Source organism: Anthonomus grandis, chromosome 17 (genome assembly GCF_022605725.1).
Source record: "Anthonomus grandis grandis chromosome 17, icAntGran1.3, whole genome shotgun sequence".
Classification (NCBI taxonomy): domain Eukaryota; kingdom Metazoa; phylum Arthropoda; class Insecta; order Coleoptera; family Curculionidae; genus Anthonomus; species Anthonomus grandis.
In genome coordinates this window covers 373,967-386,189 of record NC_065562.1, presented here as the reverse complement: position 1 = coordinate 386,189, position 12,223 = coordinate 373,967, and the positions used below count along the sequence as shown (strand labels likewise).

The window sequence follows — 12,223 nt, the reverse complement described above, 5'->3', positions numbered from 1 at the left end:
AAATCCGGGGTCAAAATGACCATTTTTCCAAAATATGCTCCGAATTCAAAATTTCTATTTTCTGGTTAAAGACCATTCAAAAACTAATAAAAAAGCTTTATGACAAAATCTTCCACGATTTATACGAGTGCCATAATATAAAGGGAAAAATTAGATTCCATAAGAGCCTATGTATAGGGATAAGACAACCGGGATTTTACGTCTATTTTTTTAATTTTTCAGTTTTATTTCGAAAGGCAATTGTAATAAAATATGAAAAGAATTAACAGGAGGAGAATAAGGAATAATAAAAACCATCAACGAATTGAATCGAAGCTATAGAAGTCGAGATATTAGTAAAAATGTGAAAAAAAATAAAAGAAAACTCGTTTTTTTTCCACGGTACCATTTTTTTTCTTAAAATGATAATTGACAAATTATAATGCAAGCCCTAAGTTGGCAATTTCCAGTAAAAAAAAACCCAAGAAAAAAAATTTTTTTTTTTGCTCCAAAATCGAAAGGGATATAGCCATGAAAAATTGTGAAAAAATGGTTTTTATTTTTTTCTAACTAAACTATAACTCTAACAACTTTTTGCCTTAAACAAAAGTTCTAGGGAATGTTACGAGGTATTCGAATGTTAAAACTAATTGATTATAGCTATCACAGATTCGGAGAAAATTGTAAAAAACTATAATTTATAAATATCGAATTATCAAGAGCCCTATGAAAAAATTTAATTTTTTTATTTTTCTATCAGGTACTACTTCAGGATACCTTTCAAAAAGGTTATTATCGATTTGACTCTAAAATGAACAGAAAACCTATTTATTTGCATTTATCGATTTTCGAACAAAACCGGGCCCAAAATTAAAATTTTTTCAAAACATGCTCCAAATTCCAAATTTCTTTTTTCTGGCTAAAGACCATTCAAAAAGGAATGAAAAAGCTTAATGACAAAAGTTTTCAAAATCTATAATAATGCTACAATATTATGAAAGAAGATAAGTTCCCTTTAAAGCCTATGTATTCGAACCGATGATTTTTTAATGTTTTTTAAAAAGGCAAATTTAAGAAATAATTTAACTAATTAAGATAAAAGGAATAGGGTAATACAAAATATTATCTATAAATATCATCTAATAGTAAATTTCAATCGAATAGGAAATGTTGATAGTCACGTGACCCTGGAACTTAATATTTTAAAATTTTGTAAGAAATCAACAATTGCATTCTAATTAAACCCCAAATTCCAAATTTGAACCCAATCAGACCCATAGCAAAAAAGTTATGGAAGTCACGTGACTTTAAAATTCAATATGTCAAATTTCTGGCAAAATTTATTACTTGCATCCTAAATAAAGCCCAAATACTAAATTTCAACCCAATCGGATCAATAGCAAAAGAATTATGAGAGTCACGTGACTTTAAAATATAATTTGTCAATTATCTGTCAAAATTTATTAATTGTGTCCTAAATAAAGCATAAATACCAAATTTGAACCCAATCGGACTCATAGCAAAAAAGTTACAATAGTCACGTGACCCGGAAGTCAAATGTCAAATATCTGTGAAAAATTAATAATTGCATCCTAACTAAACCCCAAATACCAAATTTCAATCAAATCAGACCAATAGTTAAAAAGTTACGGTAGTCACGTGACCTTAAAACATAGTCATGTCAAATATCTGTAAAAATTTATTAATCTTATCCGAAATAGGTACTAGGTACCAAATTTCAACCAAATCGCACCAATACCAAAAAAGTTATGATACTCGACTAACCTTAAAAATAAATAATTTCAAAAATTTTTTATTTATATCCCAAAAGCAATGTTTAAGAATTGTTAACATTTATTAATAATAAACTAAATAGTAAAAACTCACCAAATATCTAAATTTTTATTTTAAATTAAATAGATCATTACGACTGACCCGTGTATATATTCGAATAATTTTAATAAAATAATCGGGCAAATTTCATTTCGTCTCACCCCGGTATAAAGACACTGACATTTCAAAAAAACGGCATTTTTCGAAGACGTCAAAATGTTTGCCGAATTTTCCTGGCCGCAATACACAATTTCCCCAATTGATATGCACAGATTCGGAAAGCCCATTCATTTTCTGATTCGGTGCTTCCTTTCCCTGATCGTTTCCGGTTCATTTTCATTCATAATTTTACAAAAAACCCAACCAAGTCCCGGCCACCTGTCACGAGCAAAAAATTTGTATCCACCATGCGTCAAAGTATTGTTCCCACTAGCCATTTCATCAGAGTTTAGGTTGACACCTCCAATTACCTGCAAAAACGCAAAAAAATGGACTTTTTTCATAAAATCGCATTTTTCGGGTACTTGTACTATCGCTGGAACCCTGAAATTTTAGTATGTATTGTAAAACAAAATTTCGGATCCTTTAGATGTTGTTTGATCCTTTCACCATGTACAGGGACGCGGCAAATGAATTAAACGCAAAAATTCGAATTGCTCAGAACCTATTAAAGTTGGAAGATTGTAATTTTACACAAATACTGGGGTTATTAAAGTATTTAATGCCTGAGAATATAAATGGTCCAGATGCCACTACGAAAAAGTTATTAAATAAAATGTGATTTTCGGGTCGGACCTTCATGGGTAAAGTTCATTATTGCTCGCCCTGTATGGTTCCCAAAAATTTCGATTATATGGCATATGAAAGGTAAAGGATGAAGTTATTTTTTGAAAAAAAAATTTTTCCCAAAATAAGTATCGTTTGGCGGAAAATCCCAAAAAACTGAAAATGCCAGAACTCGTAAAATAAATTTTTTACAAAAAAAAGCTCCAAGTATGTCAAATCTCTTATAAAACGAAGTCTTTTCGCCGAAACACTTTTTTTATAAAAATTTTTTTTTAGCCTCTGGAGAAGTTTGAATTTTTTTTTTAGTCACTTTTGTTCGCTTATAACAACTCACCCTGTACACCGATCGGGCCCAAAAAGTATACAGACATGAATTACTATAAAGTCTTTTATGCCTAAAAATTTCAATTTTTTTGACAGCGTTAAAATTGAGATCTCGTGCAAAAATGAATTTTGACCGGTTTTTTTACGAATTTTTGACTTTGAGACAGTACCGCTCCGTTTGGTGGTACCGGAAAAAAAATTTGTTTACGGATCCATCATTCCCAATGTATTGAGAGACCCTATGCCAAATTTCATCGTTTCGCTAGCCATACAGCCAAAGATATGAATTTTTATTTCCAAAAAAACACGATTTTTCGGGCCCGACCTCGCGTGCATAATATAGTCTGCGACTATATAACAAGTATAGTCGCTTCGCTCCTATACTTTTGGTCCGTGGGGACCAGTTTGGAACCTTTAGGTCTTGTTTGTGAATGGCTATAAAGGAATTCTTAAAAAAAAAACCAAAATTGTCAGGTGTACCAACGTTTATATGCCAAGGAAAGAGATGACCAGTGGTTGGGGTATCATGCTTCAAAGAACCATAATTTGTTATATAGTCGCGTTGTGTTAGTATACTATCTTATATTTCAAATATCTGTCGAAGTATATTAATTGTATTCTAAATAAAGCCTGAATACCAAATTCGAGCAGAATCGGACCAATAGCTAAAAAGTTACGGTAGTCATGTGACCTAGGCTGACTCAAATGTCAGTTATCTGTCATAATTTATTCCTTGTATCCTAAAGAAACCATAAATACCAAATTCAGAGAGAAGTTCCCATAAGGGTCTATTTATTGAAATAGAACAAACAGGGATTTTACGTCGATTTGTTTTAATTTTCCTTTTTGTTTTGAAATATAATAGTAATAAAATATCAAAAGAATTGACAGGAGGAGAATAAGAAATAAAAGAAACCATCAACGAATCGAATCGAAGCTATAGAAGTCGAGATATTAGTAAAAATGTGAAAAAAAATAAAAGAAAACTCGTTTTTTTTCCACGGTACCATTTTTTTTCTTAAAATGATAATTGACAAATTATAATGCAAGCCCTAAGTTGGCAATTTCCAGTAAAAAAAACCCAAGAAAAAAAATTTTTTTTTTTGCTCCAAAATCGAAAGGGGTATAGCCATGAAAAATTGTGAAAAAATGGTTTTTATTTTTTTCTAACTAAACTATAACTCTAACAACTTTTTGCCTTAAACAAAAGTTCTAGGGAATATTACGAGGTATTCGAATTTAAAAACTAATTGATTATAGCTATCACAGATTCGGAGAAAATTGTAAAAAACTATAATTCATAAATATCGAATTATCAAGAGCCCTATGAAAAAATTTCATTTTTTTATTTTTCTATCAGGTACTACTTCAGGATACCTTTCAAAAAGGTTATTATCGATTTGACTCTAAAATGAACAGAAAACCTATTTATTTGCATTTATCGATTTTCGAACAAAACCGGGCCCAAAATTAAAATTTTTTCAAAACATGCTCCAAATTCCAAATTTCTTTTTTCTGGCTAAAGACCATTCAAAAAGGAATGAAAAAGCTTAATGACAAAAATTTTCAAAATCTATAATAATGCTACAATATTATGAAAGAAGATAAGTTCCCTTTAAAGCATATCCAACCGATGATTTTTTAATTTGTTTTTCAAAGGCAAATCTAAGAAACAATTAAGTTAAAAGCAATAGGGTACTACAAAATATTATCTATAAATATATACATATAATCTAATAGGAAATTTCAATCAAATCGGACGAATACGAAAGAAATTTTGATAGTCACGTGACTTAAAAACGCAATATTTTAAAAATTTGTAAAAATTCAATAATGGCATCCTAATAAAACTCTAAATACCAAATTTCAACCCAATCGGATCAATAGCAAAAGAATTATCAAAGTCACGTGACTTTAAAATATAATTTGACAATTATCTGTTAAAATTTATTAATTGTGTCCTAAATAAAGCATAAATACCAAATTTGAACCCAATCGGACTCATAGCAAAAAAGTTACAATAGTCACGTGACCCGGAAGTCAAATGTCAAATATCTGTCAAAAATTAATAATTGCATCCTAAATAAAGCCCAAATACCAAATTTGAACCCAATCAGACCAATAGCAAAAAAGTTACGATAGTCACGTGACCTGGAAGTCAAATGTCAAATATCTATGAAAAATTAATAATTGCATCCTAAATAAACCCCAAATACCAAATTTCATTCAAATCGGACAAATAGGAAGAAAGTTAAGGTAGTCACGTGACCCTAAAACATAGTCATGTCAAATATCTGTAAAAATTTATTAATCTTATCCGAAATAGGTACTAGGTACCAAATTTCAACCAAATCGCACCAATACCAAAAAAGTTATGATACTCGACTAACCTTAAAAATCAATAATTTCAAAAATTTTTTATTTATAACCCAAAAGCAATGTTTAAGAATTATTAACATTTATTAATAATAAACTAAATAGTAAAAGCTCACCTAATATCTAAATTTTTATTTTAAATTAAATAGATCATTACGACTGACCCGTGTATATATTCGAATAATTTTAATAAAATAATCGGGCAAATTTCATTTCGTCTCACCCCGGTATAAAACCACTGACTTTTCAAAAAAACGGCATTTTTCGAAGACGTCAAAATGTTTGCCGAATTTTCCTGGCCGCAATACACAATTTCCCCAATTGATATGCACAGATTCGGAAAGCCCATTCATTTTCTGATTCGGTGCTTCCTTTCCCTGATCGTTTCCGGTTCATTTTCATTCATAATTTTACAAAAAACCCAACCAAGTCCCGGCCACCTGTTACGAGCAAAAAATTTGTAACCACAATGCGTCAAAGTATTGTTCCCACTAGCCATTTCATCAGAGTTTAGGTTGACACCTCCAATTACCTGCAAAAACGCAAAAAATGGACTTTTTTCATAAAATCGCATTTTTCGGGTACTTGTACTATCGCTGGAACCCTGAAATTTTAGTATGTGTTGTAAAACAAAATTTCGGATCTTTTAGACGATGTCTGATCTTTTCACCATGTACAGGGACGCGGCAAATGAATTAAACGCGAAAATTCGAATTGCTCAGAACCTATTAAAGTTGGAAGATTGTAATTTTACACAAATAATGGGGTTATTAAAGTATTTAATGCCTGAGAATATAAATTGTCCAGGTGCAACCACTAAAAAGTTATTAAATAAAATGTGATTTTCGGGTCGGACCTTCATGGGTAAAGTTCATTATTGCTCACCCTGTATGGTTCCCAAAAATTTCGGTTATATGGCATATAAAAGGTAAAGGATGAAGTTATTTTTTGAAAAAAAAAATTTTCCCAAAATAAGTATCGTTTGGCGGAAAATCCTAAAAAACTGAAAATGCCAGAACTCGTAAAATAAATTTTTTACAAAAAAAAGCTCCAAGTATGTCAAATCTCTTATAAAACGAAGTCTTTTCGCCGAAACACTTTTTTTATAAAAATTTTTTTTTAGCCTCTGGAGAAGTTTGAATTTTTTTTTAGTCACTTTTGTTCGCTTATAACAACTCACCCTGTATACCGATCTGGCCCAAAAAGTATACAGTTCTTAAGCCCCCACCGACCCTTATGTCTTAAAAATTTAAAGTTTTTTAAAGGCTTTTTATTTGAGTTCTCGCGTCTGAAAGGAATTTGACCCGTTTTTTTACGAATTTTTGACTTTGAGACAGTACCGCTCCGTTTGGTGGTACCGGAAAAAAAAATCGTTTACGGATCCATCATTCTCAATGTATTGAGAGACCCTATGCCAAATTTCATCGTTTCGCTAACCATACAGCCAAAGATATGAATTTTTATTTCCAAAAAAACACGATTTTTCGGGCCCGACCTCGCGTGCATAATATAGTCTGCGACTATATAACAAGTATAGTCGCTTCGCTCCTATACTTTTGGTCCGTGGGGACCAGTTTGGAACCTTTAGGTCTTGTCTGTGAAAAGCCATAAGGGAATTTAAAAAAACAATCAAAAATTATCAGGTGTACTTAGGTGAGTCAGGGAGGCTAACGTCTACCTGCCAAGGAAAGAGAGGACCAGTTGTTGGGGTATCATGCTTCAAAGAACCATAATTTGTTATATAGTCGCGTTGTGTGTCAATATACTGTCTTATATTTCAAATATCTGTGAAAGTATATTAATTGTATTCTAAATAAAGCCTGAATACCAAATTCGAACAGAATCGGACCAATAGCAAAAAAGTTACGGTAGTCACCTGACCTAGGCTGAAACTTAAATGTCATAATTTATTAGTTGTATCCTAAATAAACCATAAATACCAAATTCAGAGAGAAGTTCCCATAAGGGTCTATTTATTTAAATAGAACAAACAGGGATTTTACGTCGATTTGTTTCAATTTTTCTTTTTATTTTGAAATGTAATAGTCATAAAATATCAAAAGAATTGACAGGAGGAGAATAAGAAATAAAAGAAACCATCAACGAATTGAATCGAAGCTATAGAAGCCGAGATATAAGTAAAAATGTGGGAAAAACAAAAGAAAACTGGTTTTTTCCCACGGTATAATTTTTTTTCTTAAAATAATTTATGACAAATTTTAGTTTTAGCCCTAAACTTGTAATTTTCACAAAAAAAAATCCTAGAAAAAAACATTTTTTTTTTTGGTCGAAAATCGAAAGGGGTATACCCACGAAAAATTAAGAAAAAATGGTTTTTATTTTTTTATAAATAAAATATAACTCTGACAACTTTTTGTCTTAAACAAAAGTTTTCGGAAATATTACGAGGTATCCGTGCGTTAAAACGAATCGGTTCTAGCTATTATACAATCGGAGAAAATTGGAAAAAACTATTAAACATAAATATCGAATTATCAAGAGCCCTATGGAAAAATTTCAATTTTTTATTTTTCTATCCTGTACTACTTCAGAGTATCTTTAAAAAAGATTATTACCAATTTGACTCTAAAATGAACGGAAAACCTATTTCTTTGCATTTTTCGATTTTCGAACAAAATCCGGGGTCAAAATGACAATTTTTTCAAAATATGCTCCGAATTCAAAATTTCTTTTTTCTAGTTAAAAACCATTCAAAAACTAGTAAAAAAGCTTAATGCCAAAATTTTCCATGATTTATACGAGTGCCACAATATAAAGAGAAATATTAGGTCCCATAAGAGTCTATGTATTTACGTCGATTTTTAAAATTTTTCAGTTTTATTCCGAACGGCAATTGTAATAAAATATAAAAAGAATTAACAGGAGGAGAATAAAGAATAAAAGAAACCATCAACGAATTGAATCGAAGCTATAGAAGTCGAGATATTAGTAAAAATGTAAAAAAAAATAAAAGAAAACTCGTTTTTTCCCACGGTAGAATTTTTTTTTTTTAAATGATAAATGACAACTTATAATGTAAGCCCTAAGTTGGCAATTTCCAGTAAAAAAAACCCAAGAAAAAAATTTTTTTTTTTTGCTCCAAAATCGACAGGGGTATAGCCATGAAAAATTGCGAAAAAATGGTTTTTATTTTTTTCTAAATAAACTATAACTCTGACAACTTTTTCTCTTAAATAAAAGTTCTCGGGAATATTACGAGGAATTCGACTGTTAAAACGAATTGATTATAGCTATCACAGAATCGGAGAAAATTGTAAAAAACTAATAATCATAAATATCGAATTATCAAGAGCCCTATGGAAAAATTTTAACTTTTTATTTTTCTATCTTGTACTACTTCAGGATACCTTTCAAAAAGGTTATTATCGATTTGACTCTAAAATGAACAGAAAACCTATTTATTTGCATTTATCGATTTTCAAACAAAATCCGGCCCAAAATGAAAATTTTTCAGAACATGCTCCAAATTCAAAATTTCTTTTTTCCGGCTAAAGACCATTCAAAAAGTAATGAAAAAGCTTAATGACAAAATTTTTCAAAATCTATAATAATGCTACAATATTATGAAAGAAGATAAATTCCCTTTAAAGCCTATGTATTCGAAGCGATGATTTTTTAATTTTTTTTTTAAAGGCAAATTTAAGAAATAATTTAATTAATTAAGATAAAAGGAATAGGGTAATACAAAATACTATCTATAAATATATACATATCATCTAATAGCAAATTTCAATCGAATAGGAAATGTTGATAGTCACGTGACCCTAGAACTTAATATTTTAAAATTTTGTAAAAAATCAACAATTGCATCCTAAATAAACCCCAAATTCCAAATTTGAACCCAATCAAATCAATAGCAAAAAGTTATGGAAGTCACGTGACTTAAAAAATTCAACATGTCAAATTTCTGTCAAAATTTATTACTTGCATCCTATATAAAGCCCAAATACAAAATTTCAACCCAATCGGAACAATAGCAAAAGAATTATGAAAGTCACGTGACTTTAAAATATAATTTGTCAATTATCTGTTAAAATTTATTAATTGTATCTTAAATAAAGCCCAAATACCAAATTTGAACCCAATCGAACCCATAGCAAAAAAGTTACAATAGTCACGTGACCCGGAAGTCAAATGTCAAATATTAGTCAAAAATTAATAATTGCATTCTAAATAAAGCCCAAATACCAAATTTGAACCCAATCAGACCAATAGCAAAAAAGTTACAATAGTCACGTGACCCGGAAGTCAAATGTCAAATATTAGTCCAAAATTAATAATTGCATCCTAAATAAACCCCAAATACCAAATTTCAGTCAAATCGAACAAATAGGAAAAAAGTTAAGGTAGTCACGTGACCTTAAAACATAGTCATGTCAAATATCTGTAAAAATTTCTTAATCTTATCCGAAATAGGTACTAGGTACCAAATTTCAACCAAATCGCACCAATACCAAAAAAGTTATGATACTCGACTAACCTTAAAAATCAATAATTTCAAAAAATTTTTATTTATATCCCAAAAGCAATGTTTAAGAATTGTTAACATATATTAATAATAAACTAAATAGTAAAAACTCACCTAATATCTAAATTCTTATTTTAAATTAAGTAGATCATTACGACTGACCCGTGTATATATTCGAATAATTTTAATAAAATAATCGGGCAAATTTCATTTCGTCTCACCCCGGTATAAAGACACTGACATTTCAAAAAAACGGCATTTTTCGAAGACGTCAAAATGTTTGCCGAATTTTCCTGGCCGCAATACACAATTTCCCCAATTGATATGCACAGATTCGGAAAGCCCATTCATTTTCTGATTCGGTGCTTCCTTTCCCTGATCGTTTCCGGTTCATTTTCATTCATAATTTTACAAAAAACCCGACCAAGTCCCGGCCACCTGTCACGAGCAAAAAATTTGTATCCACCATGCGTCAAAGTATTGTTCCCACTAGCCATTTCATCAGAGTTTAGGTTGACACCTCCAATTACCTGCAAAAACGCAAAAAAATGGACTTTTTTCATAAAATCGCATTTTTCGGGTACTTGTACTATCGCTGGAATCCTGAAATTTTAGTATGTGTTGTAAAACAAAATTTCGGATCCTTTAGATGTTGTTTGATCCTTTCACCATGTACAGGGACGCGGCAAATGAATTAAACGCAAAAATTCGAATTGCTCAGAACCTATTAAAGTTGGAAGATTGTAATTTTACACAAATACTGGGGTTATTAAAGTATTTAATGCCTGAGAATATAAATGGTCCAGATGCCACTACGAAAAAGTTATTAAATAAAATGTGATTTTCGGGTCGGACCTTCATGGGTAAAGTTCATTATTGCTCGCCCTGTATGGTTCCCAAAAATTTCGATTATATGGCATATGAAAGGTAAAGGATGAAGTTATTTTTTGAAAAAAAAATTTTTCCCAAAATAAGTATCGTTTGGCGGAAAATCCCAAAAAACTGAAAATGCCAGAACTCGTAAAATAAATTTTTTACAAAAAAAAGCTCCAAGTATGTTAAATCTCTTATAAAACGAAGTCTTTTCGCCGAAACACTTTTTTTATAAAAATTTTTTTTTAGCCTCTGGAGAAGTTTGAATTTTTTTTTTAGTCACTTTTGTTCGCTTATAACAACTCACCCTGTACACCGATCGGGCCCAAAAAGTATACAGACATGAATTACTATAAAGTCTTTTAGGCCTAAAAATTTCAATTTTTTTGACAGCGTTAAAATTGAGATCTCGTGCAAAAATGAATTTTGACCCGTTTTTTTACGAATTTTTGACTTTGAGACAGTACCGCTCCGTTTGATGGTACCCGAAAAAAAATTCGTTTACGGATCCATCATTCTCAATGTATTGAGAGACCCTATGCCAAATTTCATCGTTTCGCTAGCCATACAGCCAAAGATATGAATTTTTATTTCCAAAAAAACACGATTTTTCGGACCCGAGGTGGCGTGCTTAATATAGTCGCAGACGCTCCTATATAACAAGTAGACGCTTCGCGTCTACTTTAGTCCGTGGGGACCAGTAGAAATTTTAAAAATTTTTGTCAGTACTACAAAAAAAAAATCTCCAAAATTATCCAAGGAGTGCCCTAAACACGCAGTGGGGAAGAGACCTGCCGTACCCTCATAAGGCTCTGAGTTCAAACCTTAGCCTCGGCATGGTGCTCTACCCAACTTTTTCTTTTTTTAGTACTTGGAAAACATTAACATCTATAATAAATCCAAAAATCTCATCCATTATTCTGTAAGAGACCAACATACAAAATTGACGAAACACAAAGTCACGGTCTCACAACATGTAATTAAACGGGCTACACGTGTTTCGCTCTAGTTAGAGCATCATCAGGCCTTTAGAAGCCATCCACACACTTATGCTGTAACTGATGATGCTCCAACTAGAGCGAAACACGTGTAGCCCGTTTAATTACATGTTGTGAGACCGTGACTTTGTGTTTTTCTTTGTTTTTCGTCAATCTATAGTAAATACAGAGAGAAAAGGAAAGGTCTTATTATATATTATAATCAAAAATAAATTTCATTGAAATATTACTAACTTATTTCTGGGTATCATGCTTCAGAGAACCATGATGTGTTACAATACGCTCCGCTCTTTAATTTTAGTTTAGTAGAAAATATTCTCAAAACCTACATATATCAAAATTATGTCAGGGTTCTAAAATGAATCGGTAATAAAATCGTAAACCAGATCAACATTGGAAATAATTTAAAAAATTTGCTTTGGTCCGATTGAAAAAAGTACTATACTACCAAATAGTTACATCTATTCTGTAGCAATAAAAGTTATAAAATTCTGTCTATTATTAATTTTAATATTATAAAGTGTATCGTTTAACTCTTAGCCATTATTTATAATTTAATTGTTAA

The 12,223-nt window shown here is 30.8% G+C and overlaps 2 long non-coding RNA genes across 2 annotated transcripts in view; one reads left to right on the top strand and one right to left on the bottom strand.

The window, feature by feature from the left end:
- Positions 1–12,223, top strand: part of LOC126746431 (uncharacterized) — a 46,000-nt gene that overhangs the window by 24,029 nt on the left and 9,748 nt on the right. The window lies entirely within an intron of this gene.
- On the bottom strand, positions 5,308–11,198 carry LOC126746427 (uncharacterized). Its single transcript, XR_007663886.1, has 2 exons — positions 10,318–11,198; positions 5,308–5,830 (listed from the first exon to the last, which is right to left on the bottom strand). It is a non-coding gene; the product is annotated as an uncharacterized LOC126746427 (long non-coding RNA).